This window comes from Carlito syrichta, unplaced genomic scaffold (genome assembly GCF_000164805.1).
Source record: "Carlito syrichta isolate Samal-C Ts95f unplaced genomic scaffold, Tarsius_syrichta-2.0.1 Scaffold315108, whole genome shotgun sequence".
Taxonomy (NCBI): Eukaryota; Metazoa; Chordata; class Mammalia; order Primates; family Tarsiidae; genus Carlito; species Carlito syrichta.
The window spans coordinates 570635-586227 of NW_007259204.1; the positions used below are offsets into that span (position 1 = coordinate 570635).

Genomic DNA, 15593 nt, shown 5'->3' on the forward strand with positions numbered 1-15593 from the left:
TATTTTTCTTTTATCAAATAAGCAATCTACTTTTGGGACAAAGGGTAATTCATTTTGGGGGGAGAGGTAAAAAGAAAACACTGATATCTAATGCCATAGTAGAAAATAGTCTTTATAATGAGAAAGGTAGCTATCAAGAGATAGAGGAATTTTTGGTTAGATAATCATTGTTTCAAACAAGACATTTCATTTAACCTTTCACTGATTATTGTACAGTGAAATCTGCTGTTAGTGACCTGATAAACTATGTATCACCACTTCTCTTAGTATATTTTTACTCAGTCCAATTAATAAAATTTTATCCACTTGTAAATATAATTGCATTTGTATAATGATACTTGAAAGTAAATCTGTAGCAAATTCACCTACAATTCTCATGGAAATGATGTGCCTGTATGAAAACCCTTGTAATATGCCTGAGAAGTGATCCTACTTTTTTTTTGGACAAGAATAATATAACCTTAATAGTTTAATTACATTTATATTATCTCATTTCAACATATCATTCATTGTATTCCAAGGACAGAATGCATTGATAATTGAGAGAATAAAAAGGAATTAGTGTTTCTACATGTATTTTATAAAGATAGAAATATACTTAAAACCAAAATAAAGGAGGATGTCATTATCTAATAATCTACAAATAATTGAAAGGATTCACTCATTGAGTTATTTTGATTAAGAACAATAAAGAAAAATTCTTGAATATTAGCAGAGTAAAACTTTCAAAAGAAGAAATTATTTATTTATTTATTAATTATTTTTTTAACTTTTAAATTTTTTATTTTAAAATTGTGGGGTACAATTCAGGGTTAGGTATACAAATATTCATTGTGCAGGTACCCTTGTTGATGAGGTGTGCCCCTCTTCCTTCCCCAGGCAGTTTCCCACTACTGCCAATCCCACCTCCCTGCTTCCCCACACCGCCCCCCCTTGCAGTTTCCCTCCACTGTCAATCCTTTTCTTATAGTATTACAATAGTTGTTCAAGGTCCACTATGGGTGAGAACATGTGATTCTCTGTTCTTTGTTTCCGTGAAAGATCACTCAGTATTATAGAAGCAAGCAACATTTTATACAATAAATAACCTCTAACAGGATAGTATAATACTATATATCATTACCCCAAATAATATCCACATGTATTAATGTTAAAAAAGGGCAAAAATGAAAAAGCCTCATTATAATATTTCTACGTTTTGTATAACATTGAAGACAAAAATAAAATTTGAGCACAGAAATGCACGGTACATTTTGCTGGAGTTGCTTTTGCTGTACTAACCCTGCATTTGTGTACTACAAACAAAGCTACCAAAGATACGGTATATAAAAATATGTTACACTTGCCCAAATGCTGAGTACAAACTTTGCTAACAGATTATTTGGCACAGGCCACAGTCCTTCTGGTTTCTCTCTCAAAATAGGTCTATAGTTTCTATCTCTTCCTACCATCACCTGCACTCATCCACTCTCATCTTCAACTTCTACACGTGACACAGCTTCTTCTCTCTTTGACACTCCAGGCTGGTGAGGACTTGTAGATATTATCTTGTATGTAGAGTGACCAACCATCTGGGTTTGCCTAAGATGTTTCCAATTTTAGCCCTCAAAGCTGTGTGTCCCAGAATCCGTCAGGCCCAGAGACACCAGGAGGGTGGGTCATCTACTTGTACTCTCTATGTCTTAACTTCAGATATAAAGTTGCCCCAGAGCAGAAGTTGCATCAAGGTAGGCCAAAGCAGAGAGGGAGGGAGGATAAGTGTAAGGATATCTACCTCTACCCACTCTCATTTTCTTCAGGTTGCTATGAGGTAAGAGATGAACCAACATATTTCTCATGGCCATAGCAAAGGAAGCTGAGGACTGAGGGCTAGTGTGTCCTGCTAGGGGCTGTGGTTTCACCAAGGGCATCTATAGACGGGAGTTGTTGTGTGCAACAGTCTTGAATCTCAGTGGATCAACAGAACCTTTAATAGGAGCTTGTCAGTTGGAGGTGATAAGTCGGTCAACAGCACAGGCACTCACAGAGCCAAGAGGAACAGGTCCGGTGTCGCCAGCCATGGATGCTTCAATGGGAGCCCTGCAGAGCAACAGGCAAGTCCAACTGGCGGCCTACAGGTCATGTGGTCCAGGACAGCTAGTAATACAGCCCCACAAAATGTTTTAACATCATGTGTTTTTTAGTGTTGATTTTCTTTACAACCTTATCTGTAGTTCCACTTTTGAGGTTCAAAATCATGCCTTACTCATGATATCACTTTTTGGTAGCACATAAATTTGTGAGAAGCTGCTTTCAGTTGTGAAGCAGACAAAGAGCACAATTCAAACAAACATTTCTGACAAGCACCATGAGAACCCCCTAAGAATTAGGATCTCTTCCACTGAACCAGACATTGAATAGTTTTACAAAAGCAAGTTCAAATGCCTGAATAGTTTATATTGTTCTCATGTCTCTAAACTTCATAATAAAAACATAAAGAATAAAATAAGTCTTATTTTATATATCTATACTAACTCTATTATATAATTTATATGTGGCCCAAGAAAATTCCTCTTTGCTTGATACAGCCCAGGGAAGCCAAAAGGTTACTCAATGTGGCCCGGGGAAGCCAAAAGTTTGGACATCCCTGCTGCAGAGTCAGAGGTTAACACTCAAAGAACCAGTGATACCAGTGAAGAATAGAGGACATGCCAGAACCCAGACATTCTCTCTAACTCTTTGGTGTAAGGTTCTGGGAGAAGACCACAGAAGAAAGAGGAAAAGTATGCTTTTTAATAGCATTTTCCTGAAAGACTGCTTTAAATAGTAAATAAATTATTGAACATTTTTGCATCACATTTTACTCCCGTTAGTGGACTTGGGGGTTTCCTGACTCTACTTGAATTCAGCTATACTTGTCTGCACAAATCAATTTAGACAAAAAAACTGAAAGCCATTGCAATTTTGTCCAGGAAATGGGAAGCTCAAGGCTCTGAAGAGATTCATATGGAACAGTGAGGGATGAAAAGACATGGACGTTCTTAATCAAATGGAGAAAATCAGACTGCTTGAAGATCACTCCTGAACTCCAACTGCCACTTAGAACTTATTGGTAATGTTTCTTGTCCTGGGAAACTGACTGAGTCTCTCTACCTTTGATTCCCCATCTGTAAATAAGCAACAATAAAAAAAAGTCCTATGTCCTCTAAGGCTTTTTTTTGAGGATTACTGGAGATAATATGTTTGAGGTATATGTTAGGCGCTCAGCAAAAAAACTATCAATGTTGTTATTACTAGTATTACTTAAATTTCTACAAGGGATAAAAAACAAATAGAAGTAAACAAAGACAGAACCTAATATATGTACACCTAAGGTTTGTATTACTCCCAGTTACAATATGACATATAGAAAACATTTACATGAACATGTAAATATTGCCTTTTGGGGCTGAGTGAGGAAGGGGGAAATGCGGGTCAAGGGTATAAAGTTTCTGATAGAAAGGAGGAATGATTTTTGATGATCTATCCCACAGCAAAGTGACTGTAATAGTGAGTATTTCAAAATTGTTAAAAGGGGATGTTAAATGTTCTTACCCAGTGTGCTTTTGGTGGGCAGCATGGTTGGCTCCATGTTTTTGCTATTGTGAATAATGCTACGATAACAAAGAACCAAGTACCACATGTTCTCACAAAAACAAATGTCCAACTAGTTTATATTGTTCTAATTTTTCTAAACTTTCTGATAAAAACACAAAAAATAAAATGTCTTCTCTATCTATACTAGCTGTATTATATAATTTATATGCAGCCCAAGACAATTCTTCTTTACTAGATTCAGCCCAGGGAAGCTAAGAGGTTACTCAATGTGGCCCGAGGACCCTGGACATTTATCATAATACTATAAGAAAGAGATTGGCAGTAGTGGGAAACTGCCAGGGGAAGGAAGGGTGACACATACCACCGATAAGGGTACCTAACCCTAAATCAGGCAAAGTGTGGACAAAAGGGAGGCCCCAAATTTATCTGTATGATAACCACTTATGTACCTAATCTTGAATTGTACCCTACATCTTTAAAATTAAAAAAAAATAAACAAAAGAAATTAAATGTTCTTACTACAAAGAAATGATAAGTATGTGAGGTGATGGATATATTAATTAGTTCAATTTGATCATTCCACAATGTATCTAAATATTATGTTGTACCCCATAGATATATACATTATTTGTCAATTCAAAATTTAAAACAAATATATAGGTCAGATGTGGTGACTCGTGCCTGTAATCTTAACACTTTTGGAAGTCGAAGGGGGAGGATCACATGAGTCCAGCAGTTTGACATCATCCTGGACAACCTAGTAAGACCCTTCTCCACACACACACACACACACAAAAGTAAAAATTAGCCAAGCATGGTGTCAAGCACCTGTAGTCCAAGCTACTTGGGAGGCTGAGGTGGGAGGATAGCTTGAGCTCAAACGTTTGAAGCTGCACTGAACTGTAAACATGCCACCATGGTGCAACCTGGGCAACAGAGTGAGAACCTTTCTCAAAAAAAAAAAGTATATATATATATAAAATATATAATTTTTTAAATGCCTTTGGATTGTTGTAATGATTGACTACTGCCTGAGCCCATGGGTCCGAGACCAGACCGGGCAACTTGGTGAGACCTCGTCTCTACCAAAAAAAAAAAAAAGAAAAAAAAGAGGAGAAAGTAAGACATGATTAATTTCTCCAAAAGGTTCGTTTTCTTTCTTTTGTTCTATTTCTCAATTTCTTCACACAGTGAGGATCAGAGAGATATATAATGTATGAGGAATTTTCATTTGTTTGAGAATGTAAATACACACACTTCTGTAGATAGAAAAGTGTCTAAAATTTATTTGGCACTTTGAGTCTTTTTCTTTGCAAGAGTGATTATACTGCTTTGTACACTACTGTTTTATTGTCTTGAAAGAAAACAAGCATTTATAGTGTATTGATTTTAGTAAATACATCTCTGGTCTACTTTTGGTTTGATGGCTCTAGATTTGAAATGGAATTTATCTCATGAAATTAACTGTAGACTGTCACATTAGAAATAAATTCCCTGTACAAGTATATTAATAAAGTTACTGAAAGTAGCTTGCTATAAAATCCAACTCTCTATTAGGGATTATGGTTTACACAGCATAAAACAGGGAACTAGATACCCTGCCATGACTATTCTTTAACAAATTTTCAGTGCTTCTTTTATTTTGAAGAAAAAATATATTTGATCTAATATTACAAATTACCACAGGAAAAACAATGTGAGAACAATGAAACTGACCTTTAAATATATATCTTTTGGGCTACAGTTTAGAGCTCATGAATTCTGAAAATATTTAGCACCATACCTTAAGCTATACTTCATTGAGCTATCGGTACTCTATTTTCAGATAATTATGTAAAAATATTAGCTAATCTAAGGGAAAAAATGAAAAACCTAATGTTTTGTTTAAAAAGTTCTATTATCATTTTTTTTCCCTAGGAAAAACCAATGTACTTCACCATGAAATCAAGCATTCTAGAAGGGCAAAAGGTATGTGGTAACCCCCATCCCCATTGCTGATACTTTCCTCCTCTCCAATTCCAGTACATTAAGATAACACAACGTTTGATGTGTATACTTATTTTTCCTTCCTTATTTCCTTCCTTCCTTCTTCCCTCCCTTTCTTTTTCCTTCCCTCTCTTCCTCCCTCTGTCTCTCTCCCTTCTTCATCTTTCTATTTATTTTTTTATAAAAATATATCTAAGAAGCTGTTCACTGTGCATATCCTACAGGTATTTTCATGCTTGCCTTTCTACTGAAAAACAAATCTGAGAACATTTCAGATAAGCTTAAAATAAAATATATTTATTATTTCCTAAGTGTAATACATTTTTAATCCTTGATCCTTTGAACAAAATTTGAGTATTTTTGTAGCAATAATTGGTTTAAGATACTTCACATTTTAACAATGGCTGAGTAAGGCACAGGGAAACTTCATTCATAGAGAAAAAGTATATGTTCATTTAGACAAAAAAAAAACAGATAAAATAAGACAGTTTTTTAGCCTACAGCTCATTCAAAGCTCTGGGATAAAAAAAAAAAAAATGAGTTCCTCTGGGTATATTCCCAATAGGGGAATCACTGGGAAACTGCTAGGGGAGGGAGGGGCATACCTCATCAACAAGGGTACCTGCATGATCAATGTTTGTATACCTAACCCTGAAATGTACCCCATATCTTTATAATAAAAATTTTAAAAAGATAATCAAGAATAAATAGTGACCAAAAAACAATTTTGTAGCTCTTGTGAATATAAAGTGTCTCTCTGATTACCCCAATAATAGAATCACATATAAAATTGTAAACTATTTTCTTTGATTTGTATACAAAGTCAAATAAAAGTAAAAATGTATTTTTTCTTTTGTATTATTTATTTATAACTGACATATAATAATTGTACATATTTGTAAGGTACATAGTGATGTTTTGATACATATCATGTGTAGTGATTAAATGAAGGCAATTAGTATATTCATCACCTCAAATATGTATCATTTCTTTGTGTTGGAAGCATTCAATATTCTCCTTTTGCCTATTTGAAACTATATATTATTGTTGACTAGTCATCCTACAGTGCTGTAGAACACTAGAACTTATTCTCCTATCTAACAGTAATTTTATATCCTTAACAAATCTCTTTCTATTCCGCAGTTTCTCTCTACCTGTCCCAGTCTCTAGTATTCTCTGTTCTATTTTTAACTTCTATAAGATCAACTTTTTAAAACTTTCATGAATGAGAATATGGGAGGGATTAACTTTCTGTTCCTGCCTTATTTCACATAGCATAATTTCCTCCACTTCCATCCATGTTGCTGCAAATGAAAGGATTTCATTCTTTTTATGGCTGAATACTATTCCACTATGTATTTATATCACACTTTCTCAGTCTATTCATCTGTTTTTGGATACCTAGGAGGATTCCATATTTTGACTGTTGTGAATAGTTTTGTGATGAACACAGGGCGCTGTCTCTTTGATACGCTGACTTTTTTCCTTTGACAAATGCCCAGTATAGGGATTGCTGGATCATAAGGCAGTTCTATCTGTAGTTTTCTGAGGAATGTCTTGTTCTCCATGACTGTACTGTTTACATTCTCATCAACAGTATATCAGAATTCACCTTTCCTCACCAGCATGGGTTGTGGTTTTTTTTTTTTTAATTTTTTAATTTTTTAATTTTTTTACTTGTTTGATAATGGCCACCCTAAGTGGGGTAAGACAATACCTCACTGTGATTTTGATTTAAAATTTTCCTGGTGATAAATTGTATTCTTTGATGAGTAAAGTATTAGTTGAATCATGCTAATATTTTCAGTACTGACATGAAATGAAGAATAGATAAATGAAAAATACCAGAATAGCAATGTATTAAACTGTTGATGCTCGATTCAAATATTTTCAATTTGGATATTTCAACATAATCATAGAGTATTAATGCCACTTAAAAGTTGGAATGTACACTAGTATAACCTCTGTGGAAAACAGTGTGGCAATTCCTAAAAGATTTAAAAATCAACTTTCCCTATGACCCTGCAATCCCCCTACTGGGAATATATCTGGAGGAGCTCAAATTACTTTATGAAAAAAGATACCTGCACATGCATGTTTAATGCAGCATTATTCACAATAGCAAAAACATGGAACCTACCATGCTGCCCATCGAAAGAGGACTATTTGAAAAAAATGTGATACATATACATGATGGAATATTATGCAGTCATAAAGAAGGACAAAATTATGAACTTCACAGCAACTTGGATGGACTTAGGGCCTATAATACTGAGTGATCTATCACAGAAACAAAGAACTGAGTACCACATTCCTCACTCATTAGCAGACCTTGAACGATGATCATAATGCTATAAGAAAGGGATTGGCAGTAGTGGGAAACTGCCGGGGGGGAGGGGAGGATTGGCAGTAGTGGGAAATTGCCAAGGGAGAGGGGGTCACACCTCATCAACAAGGGTACTTGTATAATGAACATGTATATACTTAACCCCAAATTGCACCTCACATCTTTAAAATAAAAAATAGCAAAAAAGGATTTTTCTGTCAATTGACATTAAAATTCGACAGAGCATTTCTTAAAAGTATATAAATTTCAGAAATTTTCTATTTTTTGAAATAGAAAATATAAAAATGATGACAATGAGAATGATTTTTAATAATACCTTAATGTATATATTTAGTAGAAGGGATACCCACACAAAAAGGGCAGAGGTGGTGAAATTGAATTTGATTTTTAATGAACAATTTAGAATGGTTGAGGCAGAACCTGATGGTATGTGTTGGTCCTTTTGAAAGGTCAATCAATTTTTGGTCTTTGTAGAAAATTGTTGGCAAGGAATTCTTTCTATTGGGATCAACAATGTGAACCATTTCTCTTAAATGTGTTCCAGGTCAAATCAGAAAGTTTTATTATAACTTCAGGGTAGCTCTCTGATAAATTGATGAGGATGTCTTTTTATGAATATGTAACAATACTATAAGCCCTTTGGTGATAAAGGATAGGAAGTAAAACGTTCTCTGAGGTATTTGGGGTTTGTGGAAAACCGGCTGTCATGAACCACACCCATGAGCAACTCTCTGACTGCTGGATTATCCCTGATTACCAGAGGGCATGCCGCTCATAATCCCACCTTCTACCTTGCTGTTACTCATGTCTGTAAAGGCTGATTAAAATAACATTGACAGCAGCAGGAGAGCATAAGGGACTATTGTAGGGCCATGGTAAAAAGGAGCCTACATATCTTACTTATGATTGTGGCAGGAAAAGAGTGGTGCCAACCATATATGAATGAAATTAGTTCCAGGTGCTTCTTGGAGTCAGGCAGTGGCTTGTTGACTGCACCCCAATCCAACGCCAGGTAGTCATTTTGATGTTAAGACAAAACAAATCTAATTCTGCAGAAGAAAAATAAGAACTTACATTACTTTCTTGTCCTATGTGAAACTGCATAGGTTAATGGGACCATGACAAAGCTAGGACTCTTTACTACGTTATTGAGGGGCTGAGACTTTTGTTTGAATTTTGTAAATGTTTTACAGATACCAGATGTATGACAGGGTTGTGTTAATGGCTAATTGGTATGATTCTAAAGCATGCATTCTTAATAGGGACAATAGCACTCCTAAGGGGATGGAAAATGGTTGGGGCTGAAAAAAATTTTTATACTACAATAGCCTGTGGCTTTCCAAAGCATAACTCTACCTGAAAAAAAATTCCTTAGAATTTCATTTATTGTAATACAGTTCAGTTAGAAAAAAGAAAAATAAAAGTCTAAAAAGTCTTCTTCGTGGAGTGATAATAAAAAAATATTTGGGAAACATTGTTCTAGAGTAGGTTTTTTTTCTGCTTTTGGATGTTGTATGTATTTCTAATAGTAAGTGAACAACATATGTGTGGTCACCTCAATTTTACAAGTACAGGACATAAAGACCAGAGGGACCTGGGAATCTGTTCAAGGTCACAGAAGCAGCTGGAGATTGAGCTGAGATCTGACCTTCACACTCAGTCTTCAAAGAATCTTCCTCTTATGTCAGCATGCGGGGCAGTGTGTCTAGCTGAATTGCTAGAATCTGAAAACTGCAAAGTATGAACTCAAAAGTGACATAGGGACCACTGGTAACTAATTTATTATTAAGGGTAACTAATCTCCAGGTAATCTTTTGCTCCCTGCTTTTCTTCAAGCCACCAGAGTGCTTCCTCCGGTGGTCTTATATCTCCTTAAGGGAACTGTTACCTCAAGTTATTTAAGCAGGAGACCTGTGGTTAGTTTGTTCTTTCTCTGAATGAATAGAAGGTGGCAGAGAACAGCAAAAAGAGTTCTAGTTTCAAATCCTATTTTTAAAAATGTTCAGACTCCATCACACCTCTTCTTTCCTGGTACTCCTTCCATCCTCACTTTGGTGTATTGTAAACCAGTATTTGGTCATTGTATTGCACCCATGTGGAAGAGGGATGGTTGAGAAGTTTCTGAACAGAATCTGAAACTCATATTCTTTACCTAGGTCCATATGGAGTTATATATTGAGATGACTGGTTCTGCTCAAAGGCAAACATATTCTTTACCAAAATCAAAACTGAATTGATAAAATACTGCCAGTGACTTCGTATCTGCAAATTAATGTATGTAGTTGAATGACAGTCGCTTACTGCTTTTATGAAATGTCTTAGAAAGGGAGAGTTAAATGAAGATGTACCAAGTAGTTTAACATACACCATTTTGCATTTGTTTTAGACAAGATCCACAATATCGAGGAGAATATGTTGTCACTCTTATTTCTGTCTTCTCCCATCCCTCCCACAATGCACATGCCATTTTGTTCATGGCAGGTTTTAGTAAAAGTCAGCTGGTGATTGTCCTTGTTTTCATATAGCCATAAATGTGCTCTCCAAGTTTCGTATATATTCCTTTATATATTTCATAATATATAAAGAAGAGTGTGATCACAGATTCAAGTTTTCTTCAAGTGGAATGATCTCAATTTATATGACTAATCGTGTAATAATTTACTTACTCAGGTAACAAATACTTGTTTAGACCGACTTCAATCCTAGAACATCTGTTAGAAATTAGAACCGTAGTTGTGAAACAGACACAATTGCTGCCCCCGGAGAGCTTCCAGTCATAGAAAATGAGAATAAGTATTACTGGGCAGAGACAGGTCCTTAAGATATATATTTTTTGAAATAGGAAAAAGTTCATCTTGGTAAGGACATTGTGCTTAATCCCTGTTGTAAGTTAGGCATTAGCCTTCCTAATAGCAATGAGCACTTGGGGGTTTTGTGTGATATTGAGTGGTAGGTAGCACGGCCCTCTCAAATACACAAGTAGCATCTAGGACACTGGTCACATTAGCACAAGGGAGAAATCAGCATCGCTTGGCACTGGGGAGGGAGGGAAGGTAGAGGATATATGACAACACAAAAGGTACCTGGTCCACTACCAGGGGGAGTGAGGGCCACTTAGAAGCCCAAACTTCACCTACATGCAGCCTACTTATGTGGTAAATCCAAACTCTATAATAAATAATAATTATTTTTTAAAAGTAGGATCTAGGAGATTGTAAAAACAAACAAACAAACAAACAAACAAACAACAAAAACCCAGAAGCTACCCAAAGCAAAAACTGAGCCTTTTCTCTTGCCTTTGAGATTCAAAATTATTTTAAAATGTCTGATAGAACAGGTGACTGAAATGATAATGGTACCTCCAGAGAGAAAGCACACCTTGAAGAGAAATCACTCACCAGGAAGGAGACAACATTCAACATGCTGCTTACACTAAAGGTAGGTGATATATAATTAAAGGAAGTGATGGGTACAAAATATAGCTACTTCTAATTATTGTTTTTTCTAAGCCCAGCTATATTACTATTGTGGATGCCTTAGGCAAAATGGCTTCAAGGCATTGGAAAGTAAAGGCTGTAACATTTAAGTTATAGATACTTTTGCTGTGGGGTTGAGAATTAAATAGAAGATATTTTCTCATTCACAGTTTGAGGAAATGCTACGGCATAAAAAAATGATCAGAACCACAGCAGTGATTTTGCCAGCATGGGATATACTTGTAGCAATAGTTCTAGGGAAAGACAGACCTTTAGAACGATGTTCCAGAAGATTTTCACCTTTTGGTAGCAGGAGAGACACCAGGACCCATGGAGACCAAGAGACTTCTCAGGTTTTTTCCTGAGAGATTGCCAAGACTTAAGCACACACGTGGTGTTGCCCTTATTCTGCCATCAGAAAGTGTCAATGGTATTGGCCAGAGCAGTATTCATTTAGAAGATAGAGACCTCATCTCTACAATAAATAAAAAAATCAGCCAGGCGTGGTAGCGCATGCCTGTAATTCCGTCTACTCAGAAGGCTGAGGCGGAAGGATCGCCGGAGTCCAGCAGGTCGAGGCTGCGGTGGCCGGGAGCGGCCACTGCACTCCAGTCTGGGTGACAGAGTGAGACTCCAACTCAAAAAAAAAAAAAAGAAGAAGAAGAAGAAGATCAATTTCTAAAGCATTCAGCTTTGGAGGCAGCAGCATTGAATCTGAGTTCCCACAATAATGACTAGGGAAATAAATAAGGGCACTCCCTAATAACCTGGGACAACTGAGCAAAAACGGCAGTAAAAGACTTAAAGCTATTATATTTGTGGACATCATTGTGGGTTCATACTGTAGGCAAGGTGTTGGCAAACACTGCCTGCAGTGGGTCAGCTGGTGAATATTTGTGTAGTCTATATGGTCTCCGTTGCAATGACTGAACTCTGCTGTCTTAGCTCAAAAGCAGTCATAGAAAATAAGGAATTGAATGCGCCTAAGTTCCAATAAAATTTCATTTATAGACAGTGAAATTCAAATTTTGTTTGATTTTCACATCATAAAATTATTGTTTATTTGTTTTAAACTTGCAATCATGTAAGAACTATTCTTAGCTCATGGGCAGTACAAAAATGGATATCTGGTTGACTTTGGCCTACATGTTTGCTACCTATCCAATCTAGTGAATATAGACACATCTAGTAAAAAATTTACTTAGGCTGAAGTTTTTACATCTTCCGAAACCCATAATTATTCCCAACACTAAAAAATTCTCTGCACAAGAGGAGTAAGATATATTGCAATTCAAATAACTCCAAACCACCAAATCCAATTGTTTTAATTAAGTCCTTGTCTATTTGAATTTTCCCTGATAATTAATTCTGATGAGCACCCCTCCTACATTTCTATAATTTTCTGTTTCTTCGACTCCCGGACAACTCTCATTCCACAATCTCATTTTCTTTACTAGCTCTTCAAATTTTTTCAACTTTTAAAAAATTTACCATATATATATATATAAACGTTCTCAAACATTTTACATATACTTGCACAGTACTTATTTATATTTTAAAATATAGCTTATGTCTGTTGCTGTCTACTTTCTTATTCCTAAGGTTTATTTGTGATTCTCCTCTCTGAATTGTTAAATATTTGCCTATTTCATGAGACTTTTCAATGACTTATATTGTGTTTTTGTTGATCAAAACTACACTTTTGTCATTACTTTATTTGCTGCTGTTGCTTTATTACATGTCTATTACACTTAGAACTTCTCTCTACTTACTTTGTGATTGTTTAGTTGGTTGTGTTTTTTTTTCTATAGCTTACATAATCCTTTAACTCTTTCATTTAAAATTTTTATTAAATTCTACTACATAGATTTCAGGTTACACATTTTCCTTTACTACTTTGTGTCACGGTTTTTAGTATGTAGTGCCTCATTACAATTCAATCCTTAATTGCTTATAATTTCTGCTGTGATTTCATTTTTATCTTAGGAACTCTGCTGGCTATTTTTATTTTAGTCTATGGTGAATTTTATTCTGTTGTTTTGTGGCCAGTGGATATGGTCCAAAGAATTTCTGCCTTACAGAATTTAAGATTGCCTTTTGCTTTCATACTTAGTTATTTTGCTCTGAGTTCATGGAAGTTTTAACAATAAGTCTTGCTTTCTGTTTGCTCTATGAAATGTTCTAAATTAAGAATGAGATATCTCATTGCACTCTGCAAATAGTCTATTTATTTTCTTATTCTTTTCATCTGATCCATCTTTTATAGTCTGAGAGAAGATAGTATTGGATTGCATTTTTAAACTATTATTTCTTATTTAACTTGGTACTGCTTATGGTTTTTTAAAATGTTAATATGAAATATTTCTTTTCATTTGATGGGTTTTCACATGAAATTTTTCTTTCTTCTTTTTGGTATTGTTATTCCTTGGCCAACAATTAATTTTTTACCAATTTTTTAAAATTTCTGCTCATTAAGAATACTATATGATTTAATTTTTGTTTTATAGACCAGTCTTACTAATCTGCTTTTATTAAAGTATATTTTTTTAATTTCAAGGAGTCAATTTTGGTATAGACTTTTATACATTCTCTTCTATGTCAGTGGTGCTGTTTATCATGGTCTTTCTCTTTCATGCTTATATATTTTTTTCTTCTTTAAACAGTTTGTAAACATAGTTGTACAATTAGTTTTGAGTGTAGAGTGTTGATGAACGTAGGTAGCTGTATCAGTTTGCTCTGTTGGGTAAGTATTTCCTCCCAGGGGCCTGTGTCTTAACTAGAAAAGCTTCTTCAAACTTCCATATAGATGAGGCATAGCTCACTAGGCTATGTGGATACAGAAAGAGGCAGGGAAAGACATCATTTCCCAGCTTCTAAAGTCATGAGGTCATTATTGTAAGACTGGAACACTTTTTAAAAACATTTTTCTTAAACTTTGTTTTAGTTTACTTTATTTATTTTGTTCCTTGCCCCCTTTTGTTTTTTCTCTGTGTCTACTTTGGAGAAGCAGAGTTTTCTAAATATGTGATTTAACTTTCAAGCCCCATTGTCCACCCTGACAGGCTTCCTGTATGGATCAAGGTATTTGTTCAGAACAGTCCTAGGTTTGGCCTGGAACCAGAACCACTGCTGCCTGATATTCACAGGAAACAAACAGGTGGACTACATGGCCTGAGGTTTTACAGCAACTTTTAAAAATTGTCCTGATTCCCCTGGGCCTGTGCTCTCCTCCTCCTCTTTTACATGTGCACCAAGTTTTGATTTTTACTGAAATCGCAATGGCTTCTGTACTAGTTTTCACCTCTGTGTGTTTTTTCTGCTCTAGGTTATTTCATTCTTGCATGGAGCATGAGATCACCAGTTACCTCCACACACCAGTTTCCCAATAACTGGAGTCCTATCCTGGTCTTTGACTTATGTTCTTTAATAGCCACTACAAGGACTTCATTTTCTAACCTAAGTAAATGGAATCTCCTGATACCAAGCACCTGACCCTTCAAGCTCGGTCAGCTCTAACAGGCCTATCAGAGACTCCACGTTTCTTACCTTGTTTTGAGATTTCCCACTATAAAATATACCTTCTTCAAATTAAATTTTGGGCTTATCAATCCCTGGAGATATATCTCCAACCAATCTAGGATTTTACCTAGATGCATATAGAGAAAAATATATCTATATAATATGCTAAATGCATGACCCCTTATCTGATGCCTGACCTTTAACTGACACTTGGCCCTCTTGTCTCTAGTTCTTCCACTTGACATGAGATTACAATGCTACAAATTATTTGTATTTGTGAATATTTAATGCTTACCTCACAGACCATTTTTTTATCACTATGGAAAGGTATTTCTAGTGGCTATCATAAAAGTAAATAGCCTAAAAAGAGGGAGTGCAAACTCAAATGCCTAGAGGTGTTCATGATGGAAAATATAAACAAAGGGAACTCTCCTGGGGAAAAACAGCAGGGAGTAGTAAGTGCTGAGAACCTATGACAGTTTGAAGACATTCAAAATCAAATTATTTCTAAAACTATGTAAAGTCCAAGTCATCAAACAAACAAACAGACAGACAAAACAAGTATGATCTGCATTGCCACCTTGAGCAATCTTCTAGTCCAAAGCTACTTCTCCTCCCTGAAAGGCTACATCTATTCATCATGCAAATTCTTGTTTTCCTTCCCTCAAGGCTGCTCACACGGTCAATTT

General features: G+C 35.5%; 1 protein-coding gene across 1 annotated transcript in view; it reads right to left on the reverse strand.

The window, feature by feature from the left end:
• LOC103274897 (protein eyes shut homolog) overlaps window positions 1-15593 on the reverse strand; it is an 872098-nt gene that overhangs the window by 493615 nt on the left and 362890 nt on the right.